General features: G+C 41.5%; 1 protein-coding gene across 2 annotated transcripts in view; it reads left to right on the forward strand.

The window, feature by feature from the left end:
- The first annotated feature begins 1956 nt into the window (after positions 1-1956).
- Positions 1957-20179, forward strand: part of LOC115136930 (serine/threonine-protein kinase PAK 4-like) — a 39108-nt gene continuing 20885 nt past the window's right edge. The window contains exon 1 of one of the 2 annotated variants that reach the window (XM_029672849.2): positions 1957-2095. The gene's annotated coding sequence lies outside the window, so the exon portion shown is untranslated. Of the gene's footprint in view, positions 2096-19836; positions 20151-20179 lie in introns of those variants that run through there. The other variant, XM_029672850.2, reaches the window with a different exon arrangement.

Here is a 20179-nt window from a genome sequence, read left to right on the forward strand (position 1 = left end):
TGTTAACTGTTTACTCCATGTGTAACTCTGTGTTGTCTGTTCATACTGCAATGCTTTATCTTGGCCAGGTCTCAGTTGCAAATGAGAACTTGTTCCTAACTAGCCTACCTGGTTAAATAAAGGTGAAATAAAAAAAATAAAAAGGCGAGAGGCGTCCTCATCTGGTTGTCTGAGCTGCCTGGGTGTGCCCCATGCAGGACCAGGAGGCGGACAGCATCCAAATGACCACATTCGCTGGTCAGGCTGAGGGCGGTGCGACCTTTGTTGTCTCTACGTTCCACCTCCGCCCCCTAGCAAGGAGCAGGCTCAGAAAATGGGTGTTATCTGCGGTCCGTGGGAGTTTTGCGGCACACATCATTGGGGCCTGTCGTCAACCCCTGCTGTTCCTCTATGGTGGCATTTACCGCAGCCTCACCCAGTGCAGCTAGGATGAAGTGGGCCATCTGGACCTTCCCTTCTTCCATGGCCTGGAGGAAGATTCCCACGCCAGATCGCTGTTTGATCAGACCACCTGGTGCAACCATGGGCATCATGTCAGCAGGTGTGCCAAGGTGTGAAGAAGAGCTCAACACATTCACTCTCTTTCCATCAACACTCACTATAACATCCCATAATGTGGATTGAGTGTGCATGGTCAGTCTGTATTGCAATGTGCCCAATAACTGTTAGGAATTTTTATGAATAATGACTAAACAATATCTACATTTGAAATAGAACTATAACTAATGAAACTTATACTCCATTTTATTATATCTGATTAATAATATTAATTCATAAGGGAGGGATTGTGGAGCATGAAACAGGGGGTAATAAAATAAAATAAATACCATTCCAGCCAGGTTGGAGAGGACTGGAATTGTGGGTTTTTAAGTAAGCAAAAAGGGTCATTAACCTATGGTTGAAGCGACTCATCTTAGTTCTGGGATGTTTAGGTAAGGCAGAGAGTGTTTTCCTGGGTTTTCCATTATCTGGAACTGTCTTCTAAATAGTGATGGATGAAGGTGAAGATTCCAGAAGTTAATCTAGATAAGTGTGTGTCTGGAGTGAGCAAGCTAGTGGGTTGGAATAAACTTTTGAACTGTTCTGTCCTGGTCGATAGGGGGAAGGGCATTTTATAACCTATGATGTCATATTTTGTATATAAACTGTTGTTCGTGGTTTCATGGCAGCGCGCTCCGAGAATAAATACTATTATCTCATTTTGATAAGACTGGTCTCTGTCTATTTTATGCAAATAGGAATCTTACAAATTCTTATAAAATAGACTGAGTGATTAAAATAATGTACAATTATAGGAACTATGAAATTCCAATGACAATAACACATTGATTAGATGGAAAGACCCCCCAGCTGTCAACACTCTCCATCACTGTCCCTCCGTCTCTCTCTTTGTTCTCTCAAATATTTGATGCCAATGAGCCTTTAACCTTTTTTTTGACCCAGATATATTTTAATACCGTCATCCTTCTGTGGTGCTGATGCTCTTTCAGTTTATTGGAGGTGGTATGTTGCTATGGTGACACTAAAAGCACATGACAGGTAGGCTCTTTGTATTTTGGTAAGGGGACCATAAGTGGGAGTTAAAGGGCTCACCTTCCACTATGTTGAGATGTAACATACCCAGGGCATTATATTGAGGTTTGTAGCATACCCTGGACAAAAAAGCATGTTCAGTGGTAATTCTCGATTGATCATGGTTTGCCCATAGAGTTGCATTTATGGGGTTACTCAGAGCTGTATATTTAGATACATAAATGGCTCTGGGGCAACCATGCTGAACTCCCTAGTCATTACCCTCCTTTTAGTGTTAAACCAACTGTGATTTTGGCAAAGTTAATAGTGAACGGTTCCTGATGTCATATCAGTCAAATCAAATATATCAATAATTCAATCAATCAGTATGATTGTATTGGTTGCTACGGAGCTCGAGCTTGTAGTCGTAGCAGTTCCCCGGATGTAGTGTTACCACCAGGAGCCTCAACATGGCGACAAGAAAGTGAGACTTCGTCTAATGCTACTGAATTTTGGACAGCTTCTTTTATTAAGCGAATCAATAAACTATCGTAATTTAAGCGGTGCACGAAGGAAACATAAGGTAATTATGACATAATTTATTTAATTCATTCAGCTGCGCCTACTGTTAGCTAGCTTTCTATCTTAGCTAGCCAGCCCAAACTAAGTTAAGCTAGCTAGCTGGTTGCTACCATTACTACTAGCTAACAAGTGGCTAGCTAAAGTGAAATTGTTTGGATAGTTTGGCTAGTGAACAAAAAACGGACTTTTCTAGAATAAGAGTACCTTTATGTAATAAAGTAATTGATGATGGATCGGGAAACCCAGCTAACCCAGTGAAATGAGTCACAAGAGCTAACGTTAGGCTACTCTTATTGTAAAAATATACAGCTACCATAACTAACGTTAGGCTACTATTTTTATTGTAAAAATATAGCAGCTACTATAACGTTAGGTTACTCTTATTGTAAAAATGTACAGCTACTATAACTAGCTAGCAGCCAATAACAACCTCTAAGCTAGTTTAGTGAGCTGACATATCCAACTGGTAAACTAACATTACCTTGGTTAAAGTTAGTTAGTAACCCACTGCTATAGCTAGAAACCTTGCACATCAAAGTACTATAGCTGTAATGCTGAGAAAAAATGATTTTGTTAGCTACCTCTAACGATTCAAACACGCCCTAAAGTCTAGGGGAGCTAAGTGATGTGCGTTGTCTTTGCTGTAACGTTAGTGTAGTGGGACTGGGAGGAGCAATTACTTTGTTTGGAAAGTCGAGATTTGAGGTTCTAACCTTTATTAGATGCAGTCTATTCTAGCTATTTGCTCTACTGAAGAATTCAGGCCATGTATTATGGCCTTATTTAATGTCTTGTAAGAAGAACAGGTCTGCAGGTAGCCTAGGGGTTCAGAGCGTACGTAGGTCGCTGGTTCGAGTTCCTGAGCCGACTAGGTGAACAATCTGTCTGTGCCCTTGAGCAAGGCACTTAACCTTCATTGCTCCAGGGTCGCCATCAATAATGGCTGTTCCCTGGCCGTGACCCCATACCCAGACGGTGTCTGTGGGATATGCAAAACAAATGTCTAATTCACACACAATACACATTTGTACATGTGACATAGGACAAATGTAAGCACTCACCTAATTTATTATTTATCTGATCTATGAAATCCTGAGCTCTAGCCCTGTACCGATCCTGTGCAGGGGTTGTTATGTGGTCTGCCACTGCGAGGACGATCAGCTGTCCGTCCTGTCTCCCTGTAGCGCTGTCTTAGGCATCTCACAGTACGGACATTGCAATTTATTACCCTGGCTACATCTGCAGTCCTCATGCCTCCGTGCAGCATGCCTAAGGCATGTTCACACAGATGAGCAGGGACCCTGGGCATCTTTCTTTTGCTGTTTTTCAGAGTATGTAGAAAGGCCTCGTTAGTGTCTTAAGTTTTCATAACTGACCTTAATTGCCTACCGTCTGTAAGCTGTTAGTGTCATAACGACCGTTCCACAGGTGCATGTTCATTAATTGTTTATGGTTCATTGAACAAGCATGGGAAACAGTGTTTAAACCCTTTACAATGAAGATCTGTGAAGTTATTTGGATTTTTCCGAATTATCTTTGAAAGACAGGGTCCTGAAAAGGGGACTTTTCTTTTGTTGCTGAGTTTATATTCAAATGCCAGTATGCATTCTAAAAATGGTGGAATAGGCTAAATATGATAACATAACAACTGATGGCATTAGCTAACCTTTGTACCTAGCTAGCAAGCAACGCTAAAGGGATTGCAAACCGGTTAACATAACTCTTGCCAAACACCTTTTTTCCCCTTCTAAATAATAGCTGCCTGGGTAGCATTTATGATGCATACACATTCCTCACATATTACAATGAAAAGGTGCCTCTCAGTCCCAAAACATGGGTTTTCTGGAGACTTGTGGGAGGAGTGTTGATGATGTTCCCCACAGTATGCGTTTTCGGGAAGCCTGATTTGCGTCTAGACTGAGGAGAAATCTGCACACAATGCATCCCTGACTACCTCCTGAAATGGTCAGCCGGATCTGAACACAATCAGACCACTTGTCGCCTTTTTGAGTCTATACCAGTCTTTTCAATGGGATCTTCGTATTCTGATAGCAGAAGTTGCATGTAAGTGTCAGGTGTAGGCACACCCCCCCTTTTTTTCCATCCTTACTTTTAGAGACTTAGCAGCTGATAAGTGTATAGTGCTGGTGTGACAGGGTGCAAGTAAGCAGGGTTGTGCAATCAGTGCTGGGCACTCCACACATTCCTGGCATGTCTGAGTACTGCTGAGGGTCACACAGACGGAACCCCTGCACTCTACCCACTCAAAGACCTACACTACACCCAGTCACCCCCAAGAACTCAATCTGTAGCACCAAGCCATATCTGTTTGTTAGGGATGGGTGTTCTGGATCAACAGACACAGTAATAAGCTGTAAGGGGTTTTGGAATAGTCATGACTAGTGTGCTCCACCACCTAGGCTATGTGTCAAATTATTAAGCTCTTCAGTTTTGTGCTGTTAGGACATTGACAGGGTATCTACACACTGCCCAGAAACAGACCGGCTGTTTTAGTTTGTTCACCGACAACCGCTGTGATAGGTGGCTATTTATCAGAACCAACACGTTTCTGATAAGCATTTTTGTGTGGCATAGGCTAATTTTGCCCCATGAATTCTGAGAGTTTGGCAAGGAAGCGAATAAAATAGGAAGCAAATTCTAGGATGCCTGGCCTATGCTTTCGGTGGTGGTCAGTAGAAAAGCTGTTTTATTACTGCTCTGTGCTCTCAGATGTATTTTTTTGGTGGTGGTTATTCAGAGAACTCCATGTCCAGACCATTCAGGTCACCGATAGTTAGGCTTATAATTGTAACTCTCTAACAGGAGGCTTCAATTAGCCCCGTCTCTCATTTCCCTTTTTTCTGCCTGCATAAATCCCCTTTTAGTAGAGAGCGGAGTGGTGCAGCAGCGTGGGGTTGTAGTGGAGACACCCTAGATCAGAGGCTGCAGCCACACTGGGTTCACATGATCACGGGCGGCATGTTGCCGTTCTTTTGATCTGAGCCCTACGGTTGCCTCCATAGGGGAGAAAAACACAGCTGAATAAATCAGACAGAGAAATAGGAGGCATCAGTTGCCTCTAGTGCTGATTTATAGAGGATGACTTACATGCTTTCATTGGTCACGTTTGTAGACCACTTACGAACGTGTGGATGAGTTAAACCTGAACATGTAGGGCATAGACTAGGCCCAAAACCAGACTTCCAGTGTATGTTCAGATGTTAATGGCCATTGTGTGACATCTTCTCATCATTTTAGCTACCAAAGTAATGTAGGCTAGCCGATAATGTGGTGTTTTTTTTCTCTCCCCCTACTCGCTAATCCAGACCCTGTAGGCCTACTTACAGTGCATTCGAAAAGTATTCAGACCCCTTGACTTTTTTCACATTTTCTTACGTTACAGCCTTATTCTAAAAGTATTTTTCCCTCATCAATCTACACACAGTACCCCATAATGCCAAAGCAAAAACAGATTTTTTAAACATTTTTTAAAATGTAACTGAAATATCATATTTACATACGTATTCAGACCCTTTACTCAGTACTTTGAAGCACCTTTGGCAGTGATTACAGCCTCTACTCTTCTTGGGTATGACTCTACAAGCTTGGCACACCTGTACTTGGGGAGTTACTCCCATTCTTCTCTGCAGATTCTCTCTAGATCCTCTCAAGCTCTGTAAGGCTGGCTGGGTAGTGTCGCTACACAGCTCTTTTCAGGTCTCTCCAGATATGTTCGATCAGGTTCAAGTCCAGGTTCTGGCTGGGCAACTCAAGGACATTGAGACTTTTCCTGAAGCCACTTTTGCATTGTCTTGGCTGTGTGCTTAGGGTCGTTGTCCTGTTGGAAGGGCAACCTTTGCCCCAGTCTGAGGACCTGAGCACTCTGGAGCAGGTTTTCATCAAGGATCTCTCTCTACTTTGCTCTGTTCAACTTTCCCTTGAGCCTGACTAGTCTCCCAGTCACCTTACATTGACATGATTTTGGAAGGCACACACCTGTCTATCAATTGAATTTACCACAGGTGGATTCCAATCAAGTTGTAGGAGGATCAATGGAAACAGGATGCACCTGAGCTCAATATCAAGTCTCATAGCAAAGGGTCTGAATATTTATGTAAATAAGGTTTTTCAGATTTTTGGAAAAAAAAGTTTTTCACTTTGTCATTATGGGGTGTTGTGTGTAGATTGAGTGGGAAAACGTATTTAATCAATTTTAGAATAAGGCTTTAATGTAACAAAATGTGTAAATAGTCAAGGAGTCTGAATACCTTCTGAATGCACTATTTCATGTTTTTTAGGGGCCCTCTCTCTCTCTGCCCCTGGCGAAAGGTGGAGTCAGCTTTTCATTTGAAGGGCTTTAGCACAGCTACTGCTATTTTCACAGCATGCCTCACTATTTGTCTATGAAAATGCTTTCATCTGCCCTTGACCCAGGGAGGCGCCTCACTTTCCAACTTTCAACTAGATGGAGTCTATCCCTCGTTCAGTCTTTAACTCACTTTCTCTCTCTGATTTATAATTTTATAAACACAGAATCTAATGGACTTTCTCATCAGTAGCGCATCTCTCTCTCCCTCGCTTGCACATTCCTGTCTCGCTTTCTCTTTCACTGAGTCCTACCTCACTGTCTTCGGAGCAACTTAGTCTCACTGAGTGGAGAGTGACCAGAGGATATTATGCTGTAGTCCTGAATATGTGAAGTAGACTGGTCATCTCTTCAGCCCTGGCTTCACATTCTCATTCTCCTGCATTTCAGTTTTACATTGCCTTTAACCAGTGATTGCAGCTGGCTAGCGTTGTTTTCAGACAAGGCTGATGTCACTCTGTGGGTAACCGTGATGGCATCGTGAATCTCTTGTCATCTATGTCTCTTAAACAAAGCCCTCTCTGTGTAGGTCAGCCTGACTGTAATATAGGCTCAGTGTAGTAGACTATAGGCTACACACAGTGCAGTGAATTGTTTGCAATGTGTAATCGTTTCAATCGGAGAGGTCCACAATCAAGCCAGGACCTGCTTCCCTGGCAATAGAAAGGTCTTGTGTACACAGCTTGGCAGGGGATTGTGGGTAATGGGCTGGCCGCATTTCACCTCTGCTTTAACTGTTGCACAATGAGAGAATAGAATAATGAATTGTGGGTGCAAAACCAGAAGAAAAGGTGCTGTTGTTGCATTATGCAGGCATAACCCTGGAATATTCTAGGTGAATGAGGCAGTGTTTTTGTTCCTGCCGGTGAATAGGCCCTGCCACTGTAGGCATGAAAAGAAGAGCACTGAATGTGCAGACTGAGCAAAGACTTAGCTTTGACTGTCATTTTTATATTAATATCATACATTTATTTTTGTATTTCACACCAACATTTCCAAGCTGCTCTGCACAAGCTAGATATTAGCCCAGGGGGCCAACTTTGACTTTGTTTACATGTGGTCGACATGTATGACAGTATGACTTCAATTTTGTTTTGATAATGGTAACATATCATAGGCTAATTACAGGGCTAAGCACTGGAACATTAACTTGACAATTACAGTGTGTAAGCTGTAGCTATGTGATTCGTGCATCCATGTTCTCCCCCAAACGGAGCTTCTTTGAAATTGGAGACTGGGTTGACGAGTACGGTTTATTTTTTCATCTGTACTGTTTGCTGTGATTTCTCCCAGGTCCTTTGTGATGTGTGGACCTACTATGTTGAGGTGCAGCCCTCCATGGGCTGCTAGGCTTTGTGTGGTTTGCTGTTTGCACTGGAGAGATGGAGAGAGCTCTAGAGCAGGGATAGGTCACTCCAGTCCTCAGGGGCCGGAGTGGCGTCACACTTTCCCCCCCATCCCTAGCAAACACCGCTGATTACGCTAATTGCATTCTAAACTGAAGGTCCTGATTAGTTGATTATTGTATTCAGGTGTGTTAGCTGGGGCTGGTGCAAAAGTGACATCAGGCCCCCAAGGACTGAATTTTCCCATCCCTGCACTAGAGGCTGACCAAGACTACTAGTTCTTGGGCCCAGCAGCACAATAGCATACTGTGACATAAGCTGTGTTTGAATACCCATACTGTATACTACATACTTAATGAGTATATACTATTAGGTCATTTTAGTATACTGTAAACGAATGGTATCGTTTCAGTTGAGGGTACTAGCGCTTCGCCTGTCTACCGGAAGTTGATGCTGTTGCTATGCAACCTTTTGCTAGCTTGTTAGCATAACAAATGACTAGCTAAACATGTTACGATTTTGGGTGTGTTCGTAAATTCAATCTGGAGTGCCAGAGTTCTCCCTGGGCGTTCGTCAATCCAGAGTGTTGTCAGATTGACCGTTCATAAATCCAGAGTGTTTTTGCTCTCGGGAGTGGTCAGAGAGCACACTGGATGCTCTGGCAGAGGAGTAGGGTTTTTCCAAGTGTTCAACGGCAGTCAAGCACCCAAGCTAACTGGCTAATGTTGGCTAGCTACTTCCAGATTCAAATGAGAAAACAACCCAATCTGACCATTTTACTCACCCTAGCAGAGCTGTATAGGCTGTTTTTATGTTATCCAGAGAGTTGGTGACTAACTGTGCTGCTACCAACAATTTAATTATTTTTTTTGCCAACGTTTACTGACACCGGCCATATTCAACCGGTGTTGACCGTTCGTTATTCTACGTGAGACTGCTCTGAAATCGGAGAGATCCATTGAATCGCACGACTATACTACTTAGCTCAGAGTTATGTAAATAATCATGTCAATAAATGTTGGGTAGTTAGTATATTAACTATCTGCTGTCTGGCAAGTTTGATGTATTAGTTGCCAACTAACGTTAGGTAACTAGCTAACATACCGATACATACTGCTGTAATGCTATGCGGTTTGTAAGGATAGCGTAGCTTACAAATTGTCAGCCAATGTGTAACAACTTATTTGAAAAGGCATTACTTTATTACTTAACATTTGTCATAATTAGTTCAATTAAATCAATGAATTTGTATCCAATCTCGTCGGACTTTGGCTGCATGTTTTCCGCCATTTTTCTTCAAATCTGAAAGGTTAAAAAGCCACGCCCATTTTCGGAAAAATTGCATTATGGGCCCTAAATGCATGGAAATAGTGTCCACTGCAGGTATACTTTGTATTTTGGTGAATTTAGTACGTCATCTGGGAACTTTTGGCATACAACTATATCCATACTATGACCAATAAGCATACTATGTACTCAAGTCACAAATAGTGCAGTTAGTATGAGTATTCGAACACAGCTATGGATTACCTGCGCATGGGTATGCATCACTAAGCTACAACGTGATAGCAGCCAGACAAAAACAGCAGAGAAGTTTAGCCTCACTGCCTAGTTACATTAAAAAAAAATATACAAATCTTGTTGCTCTTAGTTGTTGCAGAGGTCAGCCCGATATGGCTGTTTACTTCGTGAATTGCTGACTCTACCTTTTAACTGAATCGGTCAATCAAGTTAACATGAACTCTCCTAATTTGAAATGTAATTGTTTTGTTTCTCAACTGAATCAGCATAGCTTGATATCTCAAACATGCTTGTTAGCTTAGTTTGACAAGATGTTGGAATATCCCCAGAGTCGTTATGCAATGTAAGTCCTGGCTTGTAAACCCCTGCAGGCTCAACTAAGGAGAACCATTATTACGACTATTGAGTTGCAAGCTGGAAGTTAATCTCATGGGGGGCAGGTAGCCTAGTGGTAGGAGCGTTGGACTAGTGACCGGAAGGTTGCAAGATCGAATCCCCAAGCTGACAAGGTAAAAATCTGTCGTTCTGCCCCTGAACAAGGCAGTTAGCCCACAGTTCCTAGGCCATCATTGAAAATAAGAATTTGTGACATTATATATAGTTCTCTCTTTTTTCTTGGCCTATGTGACGGCTTGTATTTTTGACAACAATTTTACGGAGGCCCTTCTCGTTGACTGTAATGGAGTCCAGACAGATTATTTCAGATGTAGTGTTGGCTATCAAAGCACTGACTCCTGTATCCCAGTTAAAGCTCACATTCCATTCTTTATCATTGACCTTTCCACATTCCTCGGCCAGACCTGGAAGTCTGCATGGATTGGCCAAGGCAGCAAGGGCTTTGTTTGAACCCAGCTTCTGGATTGGTTAGTATCTGACATGTCAAGCCCCATTCACATTCACACTGTATTGTTAGGGTGTTTTCACACATAGAAAACTGTTCTTTGTATCTACGCTACCCTTGCCTTTGAATTAGGACTCAACTCTTTTGACAGTTCACTTAAAATATGTTGTGGTCTGAGTCATCTTTGCTTTCACATTGCTAGGTTTAGAAAGGAACCAAGTACTTTTTCCAACATTCACTCAATGCACAAGCCATTCCATCAGAATGTGTTATCGGACAGTTAGATATCTACTTACATTTTGGAATCTAATAGATTGCATTTAGTTAAATTATGAGACATATTTGTAATCAGAAGATACTATTAATATATAAATGTTATTGGTAACAGAATAAATGTCAGAAGAATAACTGCAGATTAAATAATGTTGTAATTGAAAATGTAGGCTCCTGCCCCTTTCATAGTGTTAGGGGTCAAAATCAAATGTTGTTTCTGGTATTATCTTTTATTCCATGGTATAGATCAGCGTATCAGGACACAGAAAACTTTAGTTTGGGGTTAGGATTTACCATTGCTGAGATATTATTTTCACATGAACAGAAAAGGTCAAAAAGGTCGTGGACAGGTCAATGATGATCCCTGAAAAAAGGCAGCAAATCATCTTGTCTGAATTCTTAATTTCAACACATTTAGTCCAATGTCTTATATAGTGGTCAAAATATTATGACATTTTCAGGGTTGATGTAGAACATAGGGATGATTCATATAAAATTAATATGCAATATTATGTAAATTAGCCACTTTATATGCATGAATTTAAGCCCGATCATTTAAGGTAGGGTGGTCATATTAACACATTGTCATGCTTTATGCAAAACAACAGAGTTTGAAACAAGTTATGAAATTAGAAAACGTTTAATGCTATTTTATGCAAATGAGATGTGTAATAATATGATAATTGCTTAATTGGAATTATAAAATACAGCATGTTAAACCCATTTAAATTCAGGTGGTTATGTTAACATATATTGCTGTTTTATGCAGAACTGGGAGTCTACACTGAGGGGTAAAGTGCGCACACCAGGTGTGGTAACAGAGTAACTGGGATTACATGATCATGAACAAAAAGCAGGGTTACTACACTGCTCAAAAAAATAAAGGGAACACTCAAACAACACAATGTAACTCCAAGTCAATCACACTTCTGTGAAATCAAACGGTCCACTTAGGAAGCAACACTGATTGACAATAAATGTCACATGCTGTTGTGCAAATGGAATAGACAACAGGTGGAAATTATAGGCAATTAGCAAGACACCCCCAATAAAGGAGTGGTTCTGCAGGTGGTGACCACAGACCACTTCTCAGTTCCTATGCTTCCTGGCTGATGTTTTGGTCACTTTTGAATGCTGGCGGTGCTTTCACTCTAGTGGTAGCATGAGACGGAGTCTACAACCCACACAAGTGGCTCAGGTAGTGCAGCTCATCCAGGATGGAACATCAATGCGAGCTGTGGCAAGAAGGTTTGCTGTGTCTGTCAGCGTAGTGTCTAGAGCATGGAGGCGCTACCAGGAGACAGGCCAGTACATCAGGAGACGTGGAGGAGGGCAACAACCCAGCAGCAGGATCGCTACCTCCGCCTTTGTGCAAGGGGGAGCAGGAGGAGCACTGCCAGAGCCCTGCAAAATGACCTCCAGCAGGCCACAAATGTGCATGTGTCTGCTCAAACGGTCAGAAACAGACTCCATGAGGGTGGTATGAGGGCCCGACGTCCACAGGTGGGGGTTGTGCTTACAGCCCAACACCGTGCAGGACGTTTGGCATTTGCCAGAGAACACCAAGATTGGCAAATTCGCCACTGGCGCCCTGTGCTCTTCACAGATGAAAGCAGGTTCACACTGAGCACATGTGACAGACGTGACAGAGTCTGGAGATGCCGTGGAGAACGTTCTGCTGCCTGCAACATCCTCCAGCATGACCGGTTTGGCGGTGGGTCAGTCATGGTGTGGGGTGGCATTTCTTTGAGGGGCCGCACAGCCCTCATGTGCTCGCCAGAGGTAGCCGGACTGCCATTAGGTACCGAGATGAGATCCTCAGACCCCTTGTGAGATCATATGCTGGTGCGGTTGGCCCTGGGTTCCTCCTAATGCAAGACAATGCTAGACCTCATGTGGCTGGAGTGTGTCAGCAGTTCCTGCAAGAGGAAGGTGATGCTATGGACTGGCCTGCCCGTTCCCCAGACCTGAATCCAATTGAGCACATCTGGGACATCATGTCTCGCTCCATCCACCAATGCCACGTTGCACCACAGACTGTCCAGGAGTTGGCGGATGCTTTAGTCCAGGTCTGGGAGGAGATCCCTCAGGAGACCATCCGCCACCTCATCAGGAGCATGCCCAGGTGTTGTAGGGAGGTCATACAGGCACGTGGAGGCCACACACACACTACTGAGCCTCATTTTGACTTGTTTTAAGGACATTACATTACATTAATTATGAGCGTGACTCCAAATCCAGACCTCCGTGGGTTGATAAATTTGCTTTCCATTGATAATTTTTGTGTGATTTTGTTGTCAGCACATTCAACTATGTAAAGAAAAAAGGATTTAATAAGATTATTTCATTCATTCAGATCTAGGATGTGTTATTTTAGTGTTCCCTTTATTTTTTTGAGCAGTGTATTTACCAATTAGTAACAGTTAGGCTGTATCATAGTTATATTGTCCTCAGTAGCTCAACTGATTAGGCCGAGAGTGCCAAAATAATACTCCCAAGCCAAACGTGTGTGTGTGTGTGTGTGTGCGCACCAAGCATCCCCACCAGCACCGACAGACACTTCTCACCAAGTCTGTACTGCGCTAGTCTAATAACATAGCTTACAGAGCCTTCAGAAAATATTCACACCCCTTATTCCACATTTTGTTGCAGCCTGAATTAAAAATGGATTACATTTTTTTTCTTCATCCGTCTACACACAATACCAAAAAATGACAAAGTGAAAACCATGTTTTTTTATAAATGTTTGCAAATGTATTAAATTAAATAACTAATATTCATAAGTATTCACACCCCTGAGTCAATGCATGTCAGAATCACCTTCGGCAGCGATTACAGCTTTGAGCCTTTATGAGTCTGAGATTTGCACACCTGGATTGAAGAATATTTGCACATTAATATTTTTTAAATTCTTCAAGCTGATTGATCATTGCTAGACACCCATTTGCAAGTGTTGCAATAGATTGTAAAGCTGATTTTAAGACAAAACTAACTAGGCCACTCAGGAACATTGAATATTGTCTTGGTAAGCAACTTGTGTATATTTGGCCAGTGTCTGTTGGAAAGCAGACTAACCCAGGTTTTCCTGTAGGATTTTGCTTGTGCTTAGACCTATTCAGTTTCTTTATCAAAAACTCCCTTGCCCATAACAAGCATACCCATAACATGATGCAGCCACCACCATGCTTGAAAATATGAAATGGTACTCAGTGATCTGTTAAATTGGATTCACACCAAATGCAATTATTTGTTTTCAGCACTTAAAGTTAATTTCTTTCCCCAATTTTTGCAGTTTTACTTTGGTGCCTTTTTGCAAACAGGATGCGTGTTTTGGAATATTTGTATTCGGTACAGGCTTCCTTCTTTTCACTCTGTCATTTAGGTTAGTATTGTGGAGTAACTGCAATGTTGTTGATCCATCCTCAGTTTTCTCCTATCACAGCCATTAAACTCGCCATTGGACGCATGGTACAATCCCTGAGCGGATTCCTTCCTCTCCGGCAACTGAGTTAGGAAGGACGCCTGTATCTTTGAGGTGACTGGGTGTATTGATACACCATCCAAAGTGTAATAACTTCACCATGCTCAAAGGGGTATTAAATGTCTACTCTTTTTTTCCAATTTGTACCCATCTACCAATAGGTGCCCTTCTTTGCGAGGCATTTGAAAATCTTCCTGATCTTTGTGGTTGAATCTACGTTTGAAATTCACTGCTCGACTGAGGGACCTTACAGATAATTGTGTGTGTGGGGTACAGAGATGAGGTAGTCATTCAAAAATCATGTTAAACACTGTTATTGAATAGAGTGAGTCCATGCAACTTGTGACTTCTTAAGCATATTTTTACTCCTGAACTTATTTAGGCTTGCCATAACAAAGGGGTTGAATACATATTGACTCAAGACATTTCAGCTTTTCATTTGTAAAAACATAATTCCACTTTGACATTTTGGGGTATTGTGTTTAATTCATTTTAATTTCAGACTGTAACCCAACAAAATGTGGAAAAAGTAAATGGCTCTGAATACTTTCTCAAGGCAATGTACTTAGGTAGGCCTACACCTGAGTTTGGTTACATTATAATGTTGTTTTTGGTGTTGAGTTACTATAGTGTTGGGAGACAATTAGCCTAGGCTCAGATGAGACGGTCAGTGAGCTGCCAGCTGCACAGCAAGATGGGACACATTTTCAATTAGCTGGTATTTAGCTATGTTTTTGTCATTTTTAAGGGGCTGTAGCCACAGAATTCTGGTAGTTTTCAATTAAAGGATAAAACCATTAATCACAATTCTCCACTGGCACAATACAGCCAATTCCACTCAGCACTGCCTCGCACCACAGTTGCCTCAGCGAACAGCGTCAACCACTCCTACACAGCTAGCAAGCTAGCACTCATTATCAAAATGGGGTTGGCGGAATGTGAATTTGGCCCAGTCCCTGACAACCCGTACATCAAAACATAGCTGCAAAGCTCTACTTTGTAACTTTTTTTTTTGTCTCTGAATTTTGTTTATTTAAATGAGCCCCCTAAAAAGTTTTACCTCGCATTTCAGTCCAAGGACCTCTGTGAAACACCCTCAGGACTTTGCTATACAATGTCACATCGATCTTACTCTGGTAGGTTGAGGAATACCTTCTGCCAAGAGAATATATACACACCGATTTCAGTTTTCACAAATTTGGCTGTCCCAGTGTTGAAAGTTCTTAGCATGGCAGTTGCGTTACATTTGGGCTCATGTCGTGTACATTTTAATAACTTACAATATTGGGATTTTTAGACATTGGTTACAACTGCCATATTCATGTTTTCAAATGATATATAATTTCAGTGGTGGGAATAGTACTCAATTGTCATACTTGAGTAAAATATACCTTAATAGAAAATGACTCAAGTGAAAGTCACCCAGTAAAATATTACTTGAGTCAGTCTAAAAGTGTTTGGTTTTAAATATACTTAAGTCAAAGGTAAATGTAATTGGTAAAATATACTTAACCTCTTGCCTCTACTTGGGACGCTTGCGTCCCAACTAGAGCTCTGGAAATGCAAATGCGCTACGCTAAATGCTAATAGTATTAGTTAAAACTCAAAAGTTCATTAAAATACACATGCAGGATATCAAATTAAAGCTACACTCGTTGTGAATCCAGGCAACAAGTCAGATTTTTAAAATGCTTTTCGGCGACAGCATGAGAAGCTATTATCTGATAGCATGCACCAATACACTACAACAGAAAAGCACAGCAGGGGACGTAAACAAAATAATTAGCATTTCGGCGTTACACAAACCGCACAATAAAATAGAAAACAGTCATTACCTTTCACCATCTTCTTTGTTGGCACTCCTAGATGTCCCATAAACACTATTGGGTCTTTATTTCGATTAAATCGGGCCATATAAAGCCAAGATATCGTTATATGTAGACTGTGTGATAAACGAAAAAAACAGCGATTTCACAACGTAACGTCATTTTTTAAAATTCAAAAAGTAGACGATAAACTTTCACAAAACACTTCGAAATACGTTTGTAATGCTACTTTAGGTATTAGTAAACGTTAATAAGCGATAAAAATCATCCGTAGGTGATGTAAATATCATTAGCTGTCGTCTTGGAAAAAAATTCAGGAGAGAGCTCTTCCGGAATGATCTGGGCGGAGACCGGAGGTAAGTCGTGCCCCTCTTTCGGTTCAACCAAGAATCAAAGATGATTCAATTCACAAGACTCTAGACAACATGGGGATGCTGTGGGAGTTGAATGCTCGGTCTTATCTAATTCGGCTCACTGTTAACAATTGCTGGAAGAGGCGCAAGGATATTTATTTCCATTTTCTGTGATCAGGTTTTCCTGCGCTTTCCGATGTAACGCACGTTATGTAATAGCCACAGTCGTGATTTAACCAGTTTTAAAAACGTCCGAGGGTTTCCTATCCACACATTCTAACCATATGAACGTACTATATTCCTGGCATGAGTAGCAGGGCGCTGAAATGTTGCGCGATTTTTAACAAAATGTTCAAAAAGGTAGAGGGTCGACTGAAGAGGTTAAGTATCAAAAGTAAAAGTATAGATTGTTTCTTATTCCTTATGTAACCAGACGGCACAATTCTCTTGTATCTATTTATGGATAGCCAGGGGCACACTCCAACACTCAGACATAATTTACAAATTAAGCATTTGTGTTTCGTGAGTCCACAAGATTAGAGGCAATATGACCAGGGACGTTGTCTTGATAAGGGTGTGAATTGGACCATTTCCCTGTGCTGCTAGGCATTCAAAATGTAATGAGTACTTTTGGGTATCAGAGAAAATGTAAAAGTACATTGTTTCTTTAGGAATGTAGTGATGTAAAATGTGTCAAATATAAATAGTAATGCACAGATAAGTAAAAATACTTTGAAGTACTAGTTTGATTAAGTACTTTACACCACTGCATATTTTGACGACCACATTGACATTTAGTGTAAATGGATTTGTTTCCTGCTGCTTTTTGTAGAATTATCGCAGAGCGTCCATCGTTTAATGCATCACCTAACACCCTACCTTTAGGATAGAAAATCTATTCTAGCTCTTATGTTGTCACCAAGTTTGTTGTCTTCTCACACTTCAAACCCCACAGTTGAATAAACAGATTATGAAGTTTTCTTAGCATATTTTGAACTAAAAACTCAATTTTGGAATTTCTGTGCATCCTTGGAAATCGCTATTTAATATCCTAAAAACAACGTTTTTTCTGCAAACCATATTCTCTCTTCTGTGGTACCAATATGAGAGTTTATGGCAGGGGAAACAGTTTTGCACTAGTAGTCTAGTGGGTGGTGCACATTGGCCTTAAAAAAGGAACCGGATCATAAAATTCAAGCAAACCTAACTCAAATCAAATCTCTCAATGGTCTCAGTTCGGTTTGCTATTTTCAGTTCGGTTGGTCATTTTTGAGGGATCTGAGTTTGAGTGTTCACCCAACAAAAAAATTGTCTGAAAGGGACCAAGTGAGAACATCCTTACACTCCTGGTGTTACTATGTTATAGTCAGGGGTTGGACCCAGTACGGGGAACAGAACAGAAAACGGTAAAATAACAATTTTTAGAGGAACAGAATCGGAGCTAAGAATGAAAAGTGATCAATACTGTTCCAGAACATAACCTTTATTTTTAACGGATAGAAGTCGGTTAATAAAGTTTTTTTTTACATTACGGAGAGAAAAAAATTCTGTCCCACAAACGCAATAAGGCGCATATGCAAAGCCTTCACTGTCACTAGAAACGTATTCCAGTGTCTGCCTGCCGGCTAAAAATCTTTGTGTGTAAACTACCTGCTCCTCCCCCTCCGAAGCATACTGTAACCTACTGACATTTAAGCGGGATTTCAGAAATTAATACAGATTTTTAATGGAGAAGAATGGATTACATTTTTCAATGCTAGTTACGGATACAATAGTATGTTTCACATTGGATTTGTTAACTACAAAAAGGTATCCTGTTTTTAATTCTGGTGGCTTTTGCCCACACACGCTTGTTAGCTAGGTAGCATTGGTGCAACGTTAAGCCAACTCTCGGAAGTTCAGAGATAATCAAAGTTCCTCCATAGAAGCTGCTCCTCCATAGGTATAATTCTGTGGGCCTAATTCAGATAGCTAATGCATGCAATAAAATGCCAGCGCTTCAAGCCTAGCCGCCTCCACCTTCTCTCAACCTGCAAAATTTGTCACATCTTGCGCCCTATACTTTTTTGTTTTTGTTTTGAATTTTACCCCCTTTTCTCCCCAATTTCGTGGTATCCAATTGTTTAGTAGCTACTATCTTGTCTCATCGCTACAACTCCCGTACGGGCTCGGGAGAGATGAAGGTTGAAAGTAATGCGTCCTCCGATACACAACCCAACCAAGCCACACTGCTTCTAAACACAGCGCGCATCCAACCCGGAAGCCAGCCGCACCAGTGTGTCGGAGGAAACATCGTGCACCTGGCAACCTTGGTTAGCGTGCACTGCGCCCGGCCCGCCACAGGAGTCGCTGGTGCGCGACGAGACAAGGATATCCCTACAGGCCAAGCCCCTCCCTAACCCGGACGACACTAGGCCAATTGTGCGTTGCGCCATGGACCTCCTGGTCGCGGCCGGTTGCGCTCTGGGCGCGAACCCAGTCTCTGGTGGCACAGCGCCCTTGACCACTGCACCACCCGGGAGGCCACCGCCCTATACTTTTCTAACCATCGCGCATGTAAACAATAGTGCTGAGCTATTAACCAACATTTAATATTTTCATCATTTAAACAACTAATTGATTAACTTTGGTCAATTTATTTGGGATTACATTTTTTTTTTCTGTGAGCGTAATGTGTAGTGTATGTAGAGATAAATTAGATGAAGCCTGAACTGTGCGATGTAGTAGGGAGTTGTAGTTTCCAACAGGCCAATATTCTACATAGTGTAGTGCAGAATACTTGGTAATTAATTACAATGACCATAATCCATTGCGCACCCGCTTAAACTTGTCCGGTCTGTGTGGAGCAGACACCGAGACAGAGAGAAGAGAGAACGCACAAGATGGAGAGGAATCGAAGCAGTTGCTTCGCGAGCCTGAAAATATATGATATAAGTGATTGATGGTCGGTATTCAGCAGTCATAAAAGTGAATAAGGCATTATTTTAATAACTACTGATAGTGATTTTGTCAGAGAGCATAGATAGGCAGCAGCTCTATATTGATAATTTGACTTGGAATTAAATAATAGTAATCAAGTAAAACAAATATTTTATTTAAGTACAGTGGAACGGAACGAAATAAATAGGGGTTCTGTTCAGAACGAAACGATTGGAAAATGACTTCTGTTCCAACCCCTATTTATAGCATACTGTATTCCCTTGCACATTAGCAGCAACTCATTATGATGGAAGTCAAAGGGGATCTTACAAATCTCCTTGGTGACATTTGCTTCATCAGCATTATTTGTTTACGTTTGCTTACACTATGAACAGTTTTGATGGAGGAAGCTACTATGCATGTTTTTGTTCCCCGAGAGGCATTTCTCTTTACTGTTTGCTTGTGTTCATCCGTTTACAATCCTGTTCAAATTAGCAGTCCCTGGGTATTTCACAAGACGCCATTTAAAGCCTTCATAAAACAGTGCTACAATAAATAAGCGGGTACATTAGTATTTACCAGTAGTTGAACATTCCAGTTTCCCACTACTGTGGCAAAGTGAGTCAAGTTTTCAGTTTGGTCGTGTCATATAATGGATAATAATATCGAGAATGATTTGTTTTGTTTTTCAACCACAATGAATAGTTCGAAGTTATGATCATTGAACAGACACACCACAGCTAAAGGCAGTAGGCGTTCCTGGATTTGAAAGAGTCTGACGTGACTCTTTTTACCCCCTTTTCCCGGTGACGTCATGATACTGGCCAGCATTTGTGAAACCATCGGAATGCGACAAAATTGATCTTCTAAGAGATTTACAGTTCTGTTTCGGATTAAGTTATTTATAACTCGTTCTGTCATAAATGTGCCTTTGGCTAAATACAGCGTGTGCACTAACCGCAGCTCTTTATCGATTTGAAACGCTGCGGAAATAACTTCTTTATCTCACTTTGGGGGAGTCTTCTCACAGAGCGAGGCTGCCTGGATAATTTTTTTCCTCGTTTGTTCTCATGCGTGACCGTGAAATGATATCAATTGGATTGTATGTATCGCGTTGGATAGACATTCTGGTGAGTAGATCGTAACCAACATGTTGCTT

Source organism: Oncorhynchus nerka, linkage group LG11 (genome assembly GCF_034236695.1).
Source record: "Oncorhynchus nerka isolate Pitt River linkage group LG11, Oner_Uvic_2.0, whole genome shotgun sequence".
NCBI classification, from domain to species: Eukaryota; Metazoa; Chordata; class Actinopteri; order Salmoniformes; family Salmonidae; genus Oncorhynchus; species Oncorhynchus nerka.